Source organism: Dendrobates tinctorius, unplaced genomic scaffold, assembly GCF_039654945.1.
Source record: "Dendrobates tinctorius isolate UK_male_01 unplaced genomic scaffold, ASM3965494v1 ptg000029l, whole genome shotgun sequence".
Lineage (NCBI taxonomy): Eukaryota > Metazoa > Chordata > Amphibia > Anura > Dendrobatidae > Dendrobates > Dendrobates tinctorius.
The window spans coordinates 3,164,964-3,180,116 of record NW_027361697.1 but is presented as its reverse complement, the minus strand read 5'-3'; the positions used below and the strand labels follow the sequence as shown (position 1 = coordinate 3,180,116).

At 46.0% G+C, this 15,153-nt stretch overlaps 1 protein-coding gene across 6 annotated transcripts in view; it reads left to right on the top strand.

Annotated features, from left to right (window-relative positions):
• The window catches only part of SEC16B (SEC16 homolog B, endoplasmic reticulum export factor), a 236,747-nt gene that overhangs the window by 144,193 nt on the left and 77,401 nt on the right, over window positions 1–15,153 (top strand). The window contains exon 22 of one of the 6 annotated variants that reach the window (XR_012231401.1): window positions 743–831. The exons of the other annotated variants lie outside the window; for them this stretch is intronic. The gene's annotated coding sequence lies outside the window, so the exon portion shown is untranslated. The remainder of the gene's footprint in view (window positions 1–742; window positions 832–15,153) is intronic. 6 annotated transcript variants of the gene reach the window in all.

Here is a 15,153-nt window from a genome sequence, read left to right as displayed (position 1 = left end):
CAGGGCAGAGCAGTGCACCTGCGCAGGAGCCATGACAGCCAGCAAAGAAGAGGACGTCACCGTTAGAAGATGGGAGGCCCCGGACCGCGACACCTATCGGACCAAGACCGGACCGCCCCTGGGTGAGTATAATATAACTCATTTTTCTTATCTATCAGGTTACATCGGAGGCTTATCTACAGCATTACAGAATGCTGTAGATAAGCCCCTGATGGCGGTGGCTGCAGCTGATACTCGAAAAATGGGGTGACAGATTCCCTTTAAAAATGGTTTATTATCGGGGTGTGCTTTTGTAAAAATGTTTCAAATCTGTCTGAGGAACTTCTGGTCCTGATGGCTCTCTTTGCTCCCCCCATCTTCTCTCAGCAATGGATAGCAAGATTGAGGAGGAGGAGGTAGTACACAGATCTGCAGGGAGAGGGGTGAAAGTATCTCAGGGAGGGCAGAGGGTCTATACACCTTGTGGAAAGGACATGGAGAGGTGATAAGTGCAGTATTGGAGCTGTTCTGATACAAGTGAAGACAGTGGCACCCTGTATACTCACAGACCTCATATTAGGCCTATATTACTGGGAAAGAAACTCCCATAAGATAAAAATGGAAAACATGGATCAAACTGCATATCAGGGGGATGAAAATGAATGACGTAATGAAGATTGCAGATTGAGTTTGTTCAATTTTGTTAACTAATGGTAAGCAATAACATATAGCATGTAAAAAGATATATTATTCCATGTCATAGGTGTCCATAGCACTAATCCCAATCATGGGTATATGAGATGTTCGACAGATGGAGGTTCCACCCCTGGGACTCATACCAGTCATGACAATGTGAGCCCCGTGTACCGTATTTGAATGCGATGACTTGTGATCATGTATGATCCACTGTACTCAAAGTGTATTAAACCAGCGGAGATAAGTTCAGTTTTCGCTACGTTCACATGTAAAAAGCTCACTTTTGAAAAACTGTGGCCAAAAAATGCATTTTTCCTGCAATGTGACCTCAACGTTTGGCCATATTTGAATTCATGTAAATTTAGATGCAGTTATATATTTTTTTTATAAGTCATGCAATTTTACAAAACATATTTGAGATTGAACCCAAGGATTAAAGATAGTCAGGAATTCTGTATCCTGTGAACACAGGTGTAGGGCTTTTTCACACATAGCAGTTTTTCCGTTTTGTTGTGCAATTTTATTAACTGCTGAATAAAACAATACAGCAGTGTGAAAACCATGACAAAAACTGCGAAAAAAAAGAATAGTTATGTGTGATTCTGTGAATGTGCCCTTGGATTTATTCTTGTGGCAGCTTACTGTTATTTCAGAGTTTTTTAAATTTTAATGGATCTATTCATTCTACTATTGTCTAAAGTTTTAGTGACATCCATTACCACTTCAGCTCACCACTTGTTGAATGTACAGTACATCTTTATGCTAGAAATTATCAGGCTGAAATACAAAAACAATGGTTGAAGGCCAAACCAACAAAAAAGAGAAGGGTCACCTGTGGGAGCATATCTGTAATCTATTCTCAATTCAAAGGAAATGTAAGAGGAGGACGCAAAACTCTCTCTTTATATAACCTTCAGCCTAAAGACTTGGGTAGCAATAATGTGTGCGATTGTTATGCTGGGTAAAGTAGCCATGACCTGGATAATTTGAAGGCAAACAAAACAGTTATCCAGCACTTAGAACTGGAAGTGTTGCTGCAAATGCAAGTAAAACTCTGTATCTCCATACCGGGCTTCTATACAACACCATATTACTCCATGCTGGAGTTATATGGAGATCTAAAAAAGCAGCATAGACCTGTATGAAGCTGGTGCATGGCTTGGTGTTTGAGGACCAAGGCTGGATTCACACATCTCTCATCCGTTTTATCACCAAGGCAGGTAGACTCTCGGAACTTTCTTTATCCATTGACTCTTAAGAATGAATTGGATAAAAACATATGACACTCGGCTAAAAATCTGAAGTACAAGGTATCATCCGGTTGGAAAGGATCCCCATAGACTTAAATGGCCAAGTCTGATCCGCAAGACGGATGAGACTAGGACATGCTCTGAGTCTCACGAATCGGACTCACTGACCCATCCATTTTTTAATTGGAAGTGAATGCAGCATTGGTAAAATTCACAGGTCCTCTCAAAAGGCACGAAACAAGCCCAACTTATCGCCCATAGTCAGTTGCAACAATTTTGAAGGATGCATAACTAGGATTCATTGAGCAGCATGTATGCTAATGTGGCGCCCCTGAGGGTTCAGTCGCCACAAAGGTACTGCACCTCACCCAAGGGTGTGGTATCTCACGACCAGGTAAGATGGGGACACCTGACCACACTCCACACCTGCATCCCACACACACACTTTGAACAGCAGAACACCCTCTATGGCCCCTGCTTGGTTCATAAAGTGTGTTGGGACGTGGGCGGAGCTTAGGAAAAGAGCGGGAGATTTGTAGTGAGTTCCCTCAGAGGGAGGGGAAGTGAAAGGACGTGTTTGGAGCAGCTCCTGTGAGGAGGAGCTGCTGGACGGATTGGCTTTGAAGGAAAGCTCCCTGAAGGAAAGAGTGGTTCTTCTAGAGGCACGGGTGGAGAGTGCTCCCCGTGGGGCTCATCCCACGCTGATAGCCGTCAGGTGGGGGAAGAATCTAGGTCGCAGAAGGGTCTCAGCCCCTAGCCTAGTGGAGTGTACATCGTGACTTAACTAGCAAGCTGACAGCTGTGGCTACTTTATGGGCCACAGCGAATTACCATATTTATCTCCACCAGAAAGGCAGCCATCATGTTATCTGACAGGATCCGCGGCAGCTGGCCTGGGACACTGACTGTGAGATGCTGAAAGGAAGGAAAGTGGAAAACAGCATTGTGGAGATGACCTGGGAAGGTACATACTGACAGGAAGTGTTGGAAGGGTGTACTCATTTGCCTGGGAGTTGACTGGACCCCTCACCTAAAGAACACAGCACTGAGGCGGGCATCTGTACTGCAGAACAGGACTGTGAGTAAAGTCTTGGAAGTACATTCAACTGCGTCATCTGTTTCCTTCCTGCATCATCAACACGGCACTGCTTCCATTTTCACGCCACATTACATCACCGCCTCTAAAACTACTCTCAAGGGCCCTGGGACTACTGCTCTACCTGTGGAGAGCCATTTTCACCTTAGCTGTGTCATACCAATGGTTCCAGAGGAACGGCATTGCACCGCTGGTCGCCTCTGACCAGAATACCACAGGTAGTGTCACGAATCACATATAAACTAGCCTCTATTTAATTACTGGACTCCTAGGGCCACGGACCGGGTCACTGCCACCGTGACATCCCCTTTTGAGAGCCTGACCGGCCCGGTACCGAGTAACCCCCCACCCTGCAGGGCGCTCCACTAACTCTTCTAGAATGTCCAGAAGGCTCCTGGAAAAAAATGGGAGAGCTCCCAGACTTCTTGACGTAATGACGAGTCTCTTGGGTGGCACAGAAATCTGAAAATTAAGTTTCATCCTCTTGAAGGTGTACTGTGGTTAGGAGGCTTCAGTTTTCCATACACACATTTAAGACCCACATACACATTAGATTAAACTTGGTTAAACACACTTGATTTTGGTGGATCAGCCAATCATTTCAAGTATTTGTTGCCCTACTGACTTTCCTTGACTGATGAGGTCAGTATAAAGAAGGATTCCTCTGTTGGCATTTCATTATTCGATCTTTTTGTTTGGTGGGGAAATAACTTGCCGTCAGATGAATCTGGCAGAGAGAGGGTTAACCTGCTGAGCTATAGGTATACAGGATCAGAGAGTTGGAAAATAAATGGTTGAGCACACAAAACACAGGACATTGGAGTGTTAATACCAAGAGGTACTTGTCTGAGTGGGCCTTAAATAGGCCTAGGCAGATGATATCATGGAGTTACTTGTAAAACCCAACAGGGAGTACAGCAGAGGGCTGCATCCATAGGGGAAGGTGGTGAAGCCATGCCGAGGAAGGGGTTCGTAACAGTGTTCATAGAATCATAGAATGTTAGTTTTGGAAGGACCTCCTGGGTCATCTGGTCCAAGCCCCTGGTCAATACAGGATTCACTAAGTCATCCCAGACAGACGTCTGTCCAGCCTCTGTTTGAAGACTTCCATTGTAGGAGAGCTCACCACCCCTTGTGGCAGCCTGTTCCATTCGTTGATCATCCTCACTGTCAAAAAGTTTTTTCTAATATCTAATCTGTGTCTCCCCTCATTTAGTTTGATCCCATTGCTTCTAGTCTTTCCTTGTGCAAATGAGATTAAAGCTGATCCCTCTACAGTGTGACAGCCCTTGAGAAATTTGTAGACAGCTATTAGGTCTCCTCTCAGTCTTCTCTTTTGCAAGCTAAACATTCCCAAATCCTGTAACCGTTCCTCACAGGACATGGTTTTCAGACCGGTCACCATTCTGGTTGCTCTTCTCTGAACTTTTTCCAGTTTGTTCATGTCTTTTTTTAAAATCTGGCGCCAAGAACTGTACACAGTATTCCTGTTGAGGTCTCACCAAAGAGGAGTAGAGGGCAATAATGACTTCACATGTTCTAGACTGTATGCTTCTGTTAATGCAAGCCAGAACTGTGTTTGCCTTTTTTGTTGCTGCATCACACTGTTTAATCATGTGTAGCCTGTGATCTATTAGTATGCACAAGTCTTTTTCACAAGTGCTGTTCCTTAGCCCTATTCCTCACATTCTGTATATGCTTTTTTTCAATTTTCTTTTACAGATGTAGAATCTTGAATTTCTCCCTATTAAAAACCATTCTGTTAGATGCTGCCCACAGTTCTAGTTAGATCTTTTTGAATCCTCTCTCTCTCCTCTCTAGTATTAGCTATCCTTCCTAGCTTTGTGTTATCAGCAAATTTAATCAGTTCATCCTAAATTCTTTCATTTATATAATTGATATAGATGTTGAACAATACAGGGCCCAGAACAGAGCCCTATGGTACCCTACTTGAGACATTCTATCAGCCAGATGTGCAGCCTTTTATGACAACTCTTTGGGTCCGATCACTAAGCCAGTTCTGAATCCACCTAAGGCTATGTGCACACGTTGCGGATTCACCTGCGGGTTTTTCCACGCGGATCCGCAGGTAAAACCGCAAATAAAGTGACCTGCGGTTATCCTGCGGATTAGCCTTCGGTTTTGCCCTGCGGTTTCACACCTCTACTATGTTAAAGGTGTGAAACCGCTGCGGAATCCGCCCAAACAATTGACATGCTGCAGTTTGTAAACCGCAGCAAAACTGCGCGGAAAAAAATGCAGCGTGAGCACAGCGGTTTTGAAATGCCATAGGATAACATGGTACTGTACCATGTCTGCGGAACTGCTGCGTTTCCGCAGGGCCAAAACCGCTGCAGAAACGCAGCAGAATCCGCAATGTGTGCACATAGCCTAACAGTTGACTTATCCATTCCATACTTGGTCACTTTTTTCAGTAGGGATGGTATGAGATACTTTGTCAAATGCTTTGCTGAAGTCAAGATATACTATATGTAATGCATTTCACGGATCCACCCAGTCAGTGATTCTGTCATAGAAGGAAATTAAGTTAGTCTGACATGACTTATTAGTTACAAACCCATGCTGACTCTGGGTAATCATTTCATTCTCGTTCAAGAACTTGCATACATGTTGTTGAATAATTTGTTCAAAGATCCTTCCTGGTATAGAAGTAAAGCTCACAGGTCTATAATTCCCACTTTCTTCCCCTTTTTGAAGATAGAGACAACATTTACTCTTCTCCAGCCTTCTGGGACTTCTCCTGTTCTCCAAGAATTTTCAAAGATTATGGAGAGTGGTTCAATAATTTCCTCTGCTATCTCCTTCAATACCCTAGGATGTAATTAATTTGAACCTGTAGAGGTGAATTAATTTATGTTAGCTCTGTGTTCCTTCACCATCCCTCTGTTTATAGATATTGTGGATTCTTCTATTCTTTCAATAGCACAGTGAAGATCAGTTGATGTTACATTTACTTTCTGAGAGAAAACAGATGCAAAAGAGGAATTTGAAAGTTCAGTCCTCTCAACATCATTTTTCACTATTTTCACTATTTTTCACTATTTTCATTCTGTAAAAATCCTATTGCATCTTTGACTTTCTTTTACTTTTTACATATCCCCCAAATCCTTTGTATTGCTTTTGACATCTCTTGCAAGCCTTACTTATCAGCTTTAGTAATCTGATTCGTGCCCTGCAGATTCTGCAGACAGCATTATATTCTTCTTTAGATAACTTTTGGGTTTTCATTGGCTGTAAGCCATAATCATCAACATTAACAGAAATAAACACTTGAAATAGATCCCTCTGTAATGACTCTATATCATATATGAGTTTCACTTTTTGTGTTGAAGAACTGAAATAAATGAACTTTTAGATGGTATTCTAATTTTGTGAGACACATCTGTATGTATTGGGGTATTTAGCAGGTAATAGGGATGTGCCTGTAAAATGGATGTGCTTCTAAAAATTATTTCAAGCCGCGCTTTGCGCGCCATGCTTCCAGATTTCCCTGAAGAAAATTTCAGAATGTTGGTAAATATAACGTAAAGCTTAAATTATAAGTTTATGTAACACCCTGTCTTTTATTTAATTTCTTTTGATGGGTCATAGAGACACTTATGAAGAGTTCAATTGCCCTTTAGTTTATGAATCAAAACCCTCATGATTTTTTTTCCCTACAGATGGGCGAAGATGGTTCACAAGGAAATGGATGGTTATCTGGGAGTTATCTTGGTTTTATTTGTTTTTATATTAGTGCTTGTATTTTGGGCTTAATAAAATCTGTATATTTTTATACAGGAGTGCCTATCGTTGTGTAATGCTTTTTTTCTTTTGGTTAAAGAAATCGATGGCGGCATTGGTTTCTACCGATAAGTCACTCCTAGCTGGTTTATTGATGGCCATTTAATGGGATTTAAAGAGTTCTCCTTTGCCCAGGAGTTGTCCAAAACAGACAACACCTTTTAAAGTATCAGTGTTATGTAGCTACTAGTTACCAATAAAGAAACTGCTGAGTTGTGTTTTCCCCCATGTTTTATTGACTGTGATTGCCTGGGTTAACGTTTTCACAGTGTAAATAATGGCCTCTTATATTAGCCTTTTAAACCAATGACTATAGAGGTCAGGTCATTGTTTAAAAAAAAAAAGAAAAGCTGTACATGTCGATTTCACAAATAAAACCATTTGCCAAAATAATTAGCCATTGATAATAATGTAAAATACAGGAAATTATCACTTGTTCTTAGGAATGAGACATAAAAAATATTAATGAGGAAGCAATTTTAAAAGTCCAGCATTTTTTAATTCCTGTAATAAGTCAAAATCTAAAATGTACACAGTAATGTCTTTCATACACATTATAAAGCTGTTAGTCGACCAATCATTCAATTGACAGCCATCGCTCCCAACTTCCTCATTCATTCAACTTTGCCGAGTGTTTTTGTGTTGTCTGAGAGCCCCTGGGAGATTGGCAGTGGATTATCTCCAGGGTGAACAAAATGGATCACCCACTGATACTGCAGTGCACAGGCGCCAGACCTCTCTGACCTTTCCCGGCGTCTGCGCACTGCAATACTCTGCTCTGCCCTCAACAGGACTGAGCAGTGCACCTGCGCCAGAGCCACTACAGGAAGGGAAGAAGAGGACGGCATCGCATGAAGATAGGAGGCTCCGGTCCGGACCGCAACACCCATCGGACCGGACTGCCCACTCCGGTGAGTATAATCTAAAGTGTTTTTCTTATCTTTTAGGTTACATCAGGGGCTTATCTACAGCATTACAGAATGTTGCAGATAAGCCCCTGATGTCAATGCCGGCAGCTGATAGGCAAAAAAAAGGGTGACAGATTCCCTTTAATAATGTGAGTTCTGAACTCTGGACTCCTCTGTTAGTCACCTATCATTTAAAAAAAAATGTTTAATGTTTGACTTGTCATAGAGAGATCCTGAGACCATTGTGTTACGCACCTGCCTTGGCAGGACTTCACCACTTTCCCCTATGGCTGCTGCCCTCTGCTGTGCTCCACATTGGGTTTTACAAGTGGCCTGGCATACATACTTCAATTTAAGGCCCACTCAGACACACACCTATGTCTTGGTATTAAGACGCCAATGTCCTTTGTTTGGTGTGCTCAATAGAGTTGAGCGACTTTTGGTTTTTTAGGGTCGCGTTTCGTTTCGTGAAACCCGACTTTTCCAAAAGTCGGGTCGAGCAAGATCGTCCGATTATAGGGAAAAGTCGGGGTCGTACCGAAACACGAAACCCAATGTAAATCAATGTGGAATAAAAGTCGGCAGTGAGAGGAGGACAGGAAACACACCAACAGTGCCCATTTGAATGCCAAAAGCATCAATTCTTCTTACTTAAACTTGTCAACCTTAATTAACTTCATAATACAAGTTACGCACTGAAAAATGGGGGTTATTTGGCTACAGTTGTGGGGGGGAGGGCTGGCTCCAGGTTTTCATGTGCCCTGGACGAAAGAGCGCCCCTTTAACACATACCACAACTCATCATGCTCTGATACGGCAGAGAAATAGCGGTATAGTACAATGAAAAATACTTCACTTTTTACATCTCATGACAAGGCCCATCTATTTCTCCATACAGAATCATTGGTCCCATATAATGTTTGAAACAGTATATGATGAGCTCCACATAATGCTACAGTATATGTTGGTCCCCATGGATGAAGCTCCACTGTCTTATGGGCCCAAATAATGCTCCAAACATAATGGGCCCCATTTCTAATGCTCTAGTGTATAATGGGCCCTGTAAATGCTGCTCCAGTGTCTGATATCCACCTTTGGAATGTTCCAGTGTATGGTGGGCCCCATCCATCATTCTCCAGAGTATAGTGCTCCCCAAAAATTGCTGTCCCAACATTGAAAACAATCAAATAAGTCTCCTCGCTAGGGAATCCCTGTACTTGTCTGGACTCCTCGTCGTCAGGCCGTGTAGCGTGCGAGGGGAATGTAGTGGTCTGGGTCAATGTACCAGCAGATTCATCGAGCAGTGGCTGGGCATCAGTGCACTTGTGTCGCCCCCAGGAGTACGGTCGCCACAGTGGCATTACCTTCTTCCTAGGGAGTGTGATGTCATGCTTGGGAGCAACGAACGATCTCTCTAGCAGGTTAACTGATTGGGCGGCGTTATTCCCACGAGTCATGACCCTCCAAACAGCGTTCATGAAGGCAAAGTGTTTGTTTTACGGGGGCAGTATGGTTGCAAAGCTGAACCTTAAAGGAATGTCCAGAAGGGCACCACCAGGAGTGGAGCCTACGGTTAAATTCGACTCCACCTAGGAAACCTCAACCATGCCAGCTACAGAACAGATGCACACATTGCAAGCTTAATTCCGTTAACGAACGAGACTCCGTCATGCCCCGCGGTCCGAGTCCGGCTTACTAGAGGGACACGTGAGGCTCTGGCACATGAGATTGGCCAATAACTGGTGTGTCATGCCCTTACATGTCCGTGGCTGCATGTGCGCTACACTGAAAAGGCCAGCGTTTGTCGCTTACAGGTGCAGATAACCCGCTGAACAACGTTAGTGATGGGGATCACTGATTACAATTATTACCCGCGAACAATGATTTCCCAGTAAGTGCAGGTCAACCGCAGTTCCGGAATTAGGCCTAACTGTCATTCCTGAAAAAATGAAAAACTTACGTATGCAAACCACAGGTGCTGTAGCTTGCTTAACAGCTCGCCAGCCGTACTCACGCCCAGTATGGATTACACGTGATTGCACAAAGGTGAGAAAGGGTACCGTATCCCCAGATAACATGTATGGATAGCGTACACATTCAAAATATATGTCTATACATCAGGAGGCAGGCTCAGACAGTGTTAGGCCCAGTATGGATTGCACGTGATTGCACAAAGGTTAGAAAGGGTACCGTATCCCCAGATAACATGTATGGATAGCGTACACATTCAAAATATATGTCTATACATCAGGAGGCAGGCTCAGACGGTGTTAGGCCCAGTATGGATTGCACGTGATTGCACAAAGGTTAGAAAGGGTACCGTATCCCCAGATAACATGTATGGATAGCGTACACATTCAAAATATATGTCTATACATCAGGAGGCAGGCTCAGACGGTGTTAGGCCCAGTATGGATTGCACGTGATTGCACAAAGGTTAGAAAGGGTACCGTATCCCCAGATAACATGTATGGATAGCGTACACATTCAAAATATATGTTTATACATCAGGAGGCAGGCTCAGACGGTGTTAGGCCCAGTATGGATTGCACGTGATTGCACAAAGGTTAGAAAGGGTACCGTATCCCCAGATAACATGTATGGATAGCGTACACATTCAAAATATATGTCTATACATCAGGAGGCAGGCTCAGATGGTGTTAGGGCCAGTATGGATTGCACGTGATTGCACAAAGGTTAGAAAGGGTACCGTATCCCCAGATAACATGTATGGATAGCGTACACATTTAAAATATATGTCTATACATCAGGAGGCAGGCTCAGACGGTGTTAGGCCCAGTATGGATTGCACGTGATTGCACAAAGGTTAGAAAGGGTACCGTATCCCCAGATAACATGTATGGATAGCGTACACATTCAAAATATATGTCTATACATCAGGAGGCAGGCTCAGACGGTGTTAGGCCCAGTATGGATTGCACGTGATTGCACAAAGGTTAGAAAGGGTACCGTATCCTCAGATAACATGTATGGATAGCGTACACATTCAAAATATATGTCTATACATCAGGAGGCAGGCTCAGGCTGGTTTCACATTAGCGCTTTTTAAGCGCACGCACGGCCGGGGGTAGCTCCGCCCCCGAGCCGGCTCTCTGCCTGGCGTGCCCGCCCCTTGCTTGTAGCGCCGCCTCCTAGCGCACAGCGGCGCCTGCGATCGGCGCACCCTATCTTTAGCATAGGGTGCGCAGATCGTGCGCAGGCCGTGCGCTAGTTGCGCTTTGACCTGCGCTGCGCACTTTTGACGGTGCGCCGTGCGTGCCAAAATCCGAAAAGTTTGATTTTGGCGTGCACGGCGCACCGTCAAAAGTGCGCAGCGCAGGTCAAAGCGCAACTAGCGCACGGCCTGCGCACGATCTGCGCACCCTATGCTAAAGATAGGGTGCGCCGATCGCAGGCGCCGCTGTGCGCTAGGAGGCGGCGCTACAAGCAAGGGGCGGGCACACCGGGCAGAGAGCCGGCTCGGGGGCGGAGCTACCCCCGGCCGTGCATGCGCTTAAAAAGCGCTAATGTGAAACCAGCCTCAGACGGTGTTAGGCCCAGTATGGATTGCACAAAGGTTAGAAAGGGTACCGTATCCCCAGATAACATGTATGGATAGCGTACACATTCAAAATATATGTCTATACATCAGGAGGCAGGCTCAGACGGTGTTAGGCCCAGTATGGATTGCACGTGATTGCACAAAGGTTAGAAAGGGTTCCGTATCCCCAGATAACATGTATGGATAGCATACACATTCAAAATATATGTCTATACATCAGGAGGCAGGCTCAGACGGTGTTAGGCCCAGTATGGATTGCACGTGATTGCACAAAGGTTAGAAAGGGTACCGTATCCCCAGATAACATGTATGGATAGCGTACACATTCAAAATATATGTCTATACATCAGGAGGCAGGCTCAGACGGTGTTAGGCCCAGTATGGATTGCACGTGATTGCACAAAGGTTAGAAAGGGTACCGTATCCCCAGATAACATGTATGGATAGCGTACACATTCAAAATATATGTCTATACATCAGGAGGCAGGCTCAGATGGTGTTAGGCCCAGTATGGATTGCACGTGATTGCACAAAGGTTAGAAAGGGTACCGTATCCCCAGATAACATGTATGGATAGCGTACACATTCAAAATATATGTCTATACATCAGGAGGCAGGCTCAGACGGTGTTAGGCCCAGTATGGATTGCACGTGATTGCACAAAGGTTAGAAAGGGTAACGTATCCCCAGATAACATGTATGGATAGCGTACACATTCAAAATATATGTCTATACATCAGGAGGCAGGCTCAGACGGTGTTAGGCCCAGTATGGATTGCACGTGATTGCACAAAGGTTAGAAAGGGTACCGTATCCCCAGATAACATGTATGGATAGCGTACACATTCAAAATATATGTCTATACATCAGGAGGCAGGCTCAGACGGTGTTAGGCCCAGTATGGATTGCACGTGATTTCACAAAGGTTAGAAAGGGTACCGTATCCCCAGATAACATGTATGGATAGCGTACACATTCAAAATATATGTCTATACATCAGGAGGCAGGCTCAAACGGTGTCAGGCACAGTATGGATTTGACGGCCCAGACTACACAGCGGAGGAGCAGGGAGAGGTAAAGATTGCAAATGCTGGGGCCCTGCCCAAGCAAGGGGGGCCCACTCGTGGGCGTCGGTACTGGCACTGGGCCCCTCATAGTACGGCGGTGTGTCTGACGGCGGGTGTGCACCACCACCGTCAGAGACACTTGATTGCACTATGAGGGACCCTGTGCCAGTGCCCGCGCCCAAGAGTCGGCCTACCCACCTGTCCAGGGCAACGGCACTCGCATGGTGTCGTGCGCTAGGTGGTGACCCCGGCCATGGGGGGGAGGCAGCACAGTTAGGGAGTTTTAGAAAGTGGCATATGTTGATTTTGGACATTCAGCTGATGCAAAAGGTGAAATAGGTCAAGTCCCAGGAAGAGGTGGACCAAAGCAAGCCATTTTTCTGTCACCCTATGTGTCATCAGGGGAAGGTGGGACAAAATCCTTGGAAACCCATGCGTGGTTCATTTTAATGAAGGTTAGATCATCCACATTTTGGGTTGACAGAAGGGTCCTTTTTTCTGTCAGGATTGATCCAGCTGCACTGAAGACTCTTTCCGATAGCACACTTGCAGCTGGGCAAGCGAGCTCCTGTAAGGCATATTGGGCCAATTCAGGCCAGGTGTCCAGTTTAGCGGCCCAATAGTCAAAGGGGAATGACCTGTGTGGGAGAACATCGATATGGGAGGAAAAGTAGTTTGTAACCATAGTTGACAACTGCTGTCTCCTGTCACTTTCCATCGATGCAGTATTACCAGTTGTGTGAGCGGTACTTGAAAAATCAGTCCACAACATTGTCATGAAACCCCTGTCTCCAACGCCACTTCTGCTGTGTGCACCACGAATACCTCTGCCAAGCTGACCCCGGCCCGTACGGCTCGTGTGAGAACCATCACCGCTGCTGTGTGCTGGGAATGCCTCAAGCAACCGATTTACCAGAGTTGCTTGTTTATTAGCCAATATTAGGTCAAGGTTCTCCTGTGGCATGATGTTTTGTAATTTGCCTTTATAGCGTGGATCCAGGATGCTGGCCAACCAGTAGTCGTCATCGTTCATCATTTTGGCAATGCGGGGGTCCCTTATTAGGATCTGCAAGGCATAATCTGACATGTGGGCCAATGTTCCCGGTGTCAATGATGCACTGCGAGTGCTGGTTGGAGGAGCACTTTCTGGCAAATCCACATCCCTCCAGTCACGCACAAACCCTGTACCAGACCTTGCCACGCCAACATTTTCACTTGCCCCACGAGATGCATCCTCCTCCCCTAAGTAATCATCCCCATCATCCTCCTCCTCCTCTTCTTCCTCCACCTCGTCCAGGAGAGGTCCCTGAGCAGACAATGGCTGAATGTCATCAAGGATTCCCTCCTCCTCTTCCTCCTCATCAACATTGGCTGCAGAAGCCTGCTCCTTAAGGTGCGTCAAAGTTTGCATGAGCAGACGCATAAGTGGGATGTTCATGCTTAGGATGGCGTCGTCTGCGCTTACCAGCCGTGTGCATTCCTCAAAACACTGAAGGACTTTACAGAGGTCTTTCAGCTTCGACCACTGCACACCTGTCAACTCCATGTCTGCTCTCAAAGTGCCTGGCCGTGTATCCTCCCACAAATGCATTATGGCCTGCCTCTGCTCGCACAGCCGCTCCACCATGTGCAGGGTGGAGTTCCACCTTGTTGCAATGTCGATAATGAGGCGGTGGTTGGGAAGGTGGAGCAATCGCTGCAGCTTCTGCATACGAACGGAGTGTACAGGCGACCGGCGGATGTGCGCGCACAGTCTTCGCACCTTCTGGAGCAGGGCTGTTAACTCCGGATAATTTTTGAGGAAGCACTGCACCACCAGGTTCAAGGTGTGAGCCAAGCAAGGTATGTGGCTGAGTTTTGAAAGGGCTATGGCTGCCACAAAATTACGGCCGTTATCACTAACTACCTTGCCTGCCTCAAGATGTACACTGCCCAGCCATGACTCAGTTTGTCGCTTCAAGTACTCGGCCAGCACCTCGGCGGTGTGTCTGTCGCCCAAACACATCATCTGCAACACAGCCTGCTGACGCTTTCCACTAGCTGCTCGATAGGGGGACACCTCGTGTGCAACAGTGGCAGCTGCAGATGGAGTGCTCGTACGACTGCGCTTTGTGGACGAGCTTTCGCTTCTGGAGGAGGAGGAGGAGGAGGAGGAGGGTCGAACGCCTACAGCCAACTGTTTCCTAGACCGTGGGCTAGGCAGCACTGTCCCACCACCGCTGTCCCCTGTGGACCCTGCATCCACCACATTAACCCAGTGCGCAGTGATGGACACGTAACGGCCCTGGCCATGCCGACTGGACCATGCATCAGTTGTGAGGTGCACCTTTCCGCTCACTGACTGCTTGATTGCTTGGACAATGCGGTCTTTCACATGATGGTGGAGGGCTGGGATGGCTTTGCGAGAGAAGAAGTGGCGACTGGGTAGGTCATAGCGTGGTACTGCATAGGCCATGAGTTCGCAGAAAGCTGCGCTTTCCACCAACCGAAAGGGCATCATCTCAAACGAGATTAGTTTGGCAATGTGGGCGTTCAAACCCAGTGTACGCGGATGAGAGACTGAGTACTTTCTTGACCTACTCATAGTGTCTGGGAGGGTGAGCTGGACTTGAGAGCTGCATATGGTGGAAGTAGCGGTGGACAGGGCGGACTGAGAGAGGGTTGATGATGGTGATGGAGTTGGTGTTCTTTCTGATGGCCTAGAATCAGTCTTTCGTTGATATAACAGTGGGATTCCCTGACTGCTGTGGCCTTGCAACGACACCTCAACATTTGCTGCTGTGCTAACCGG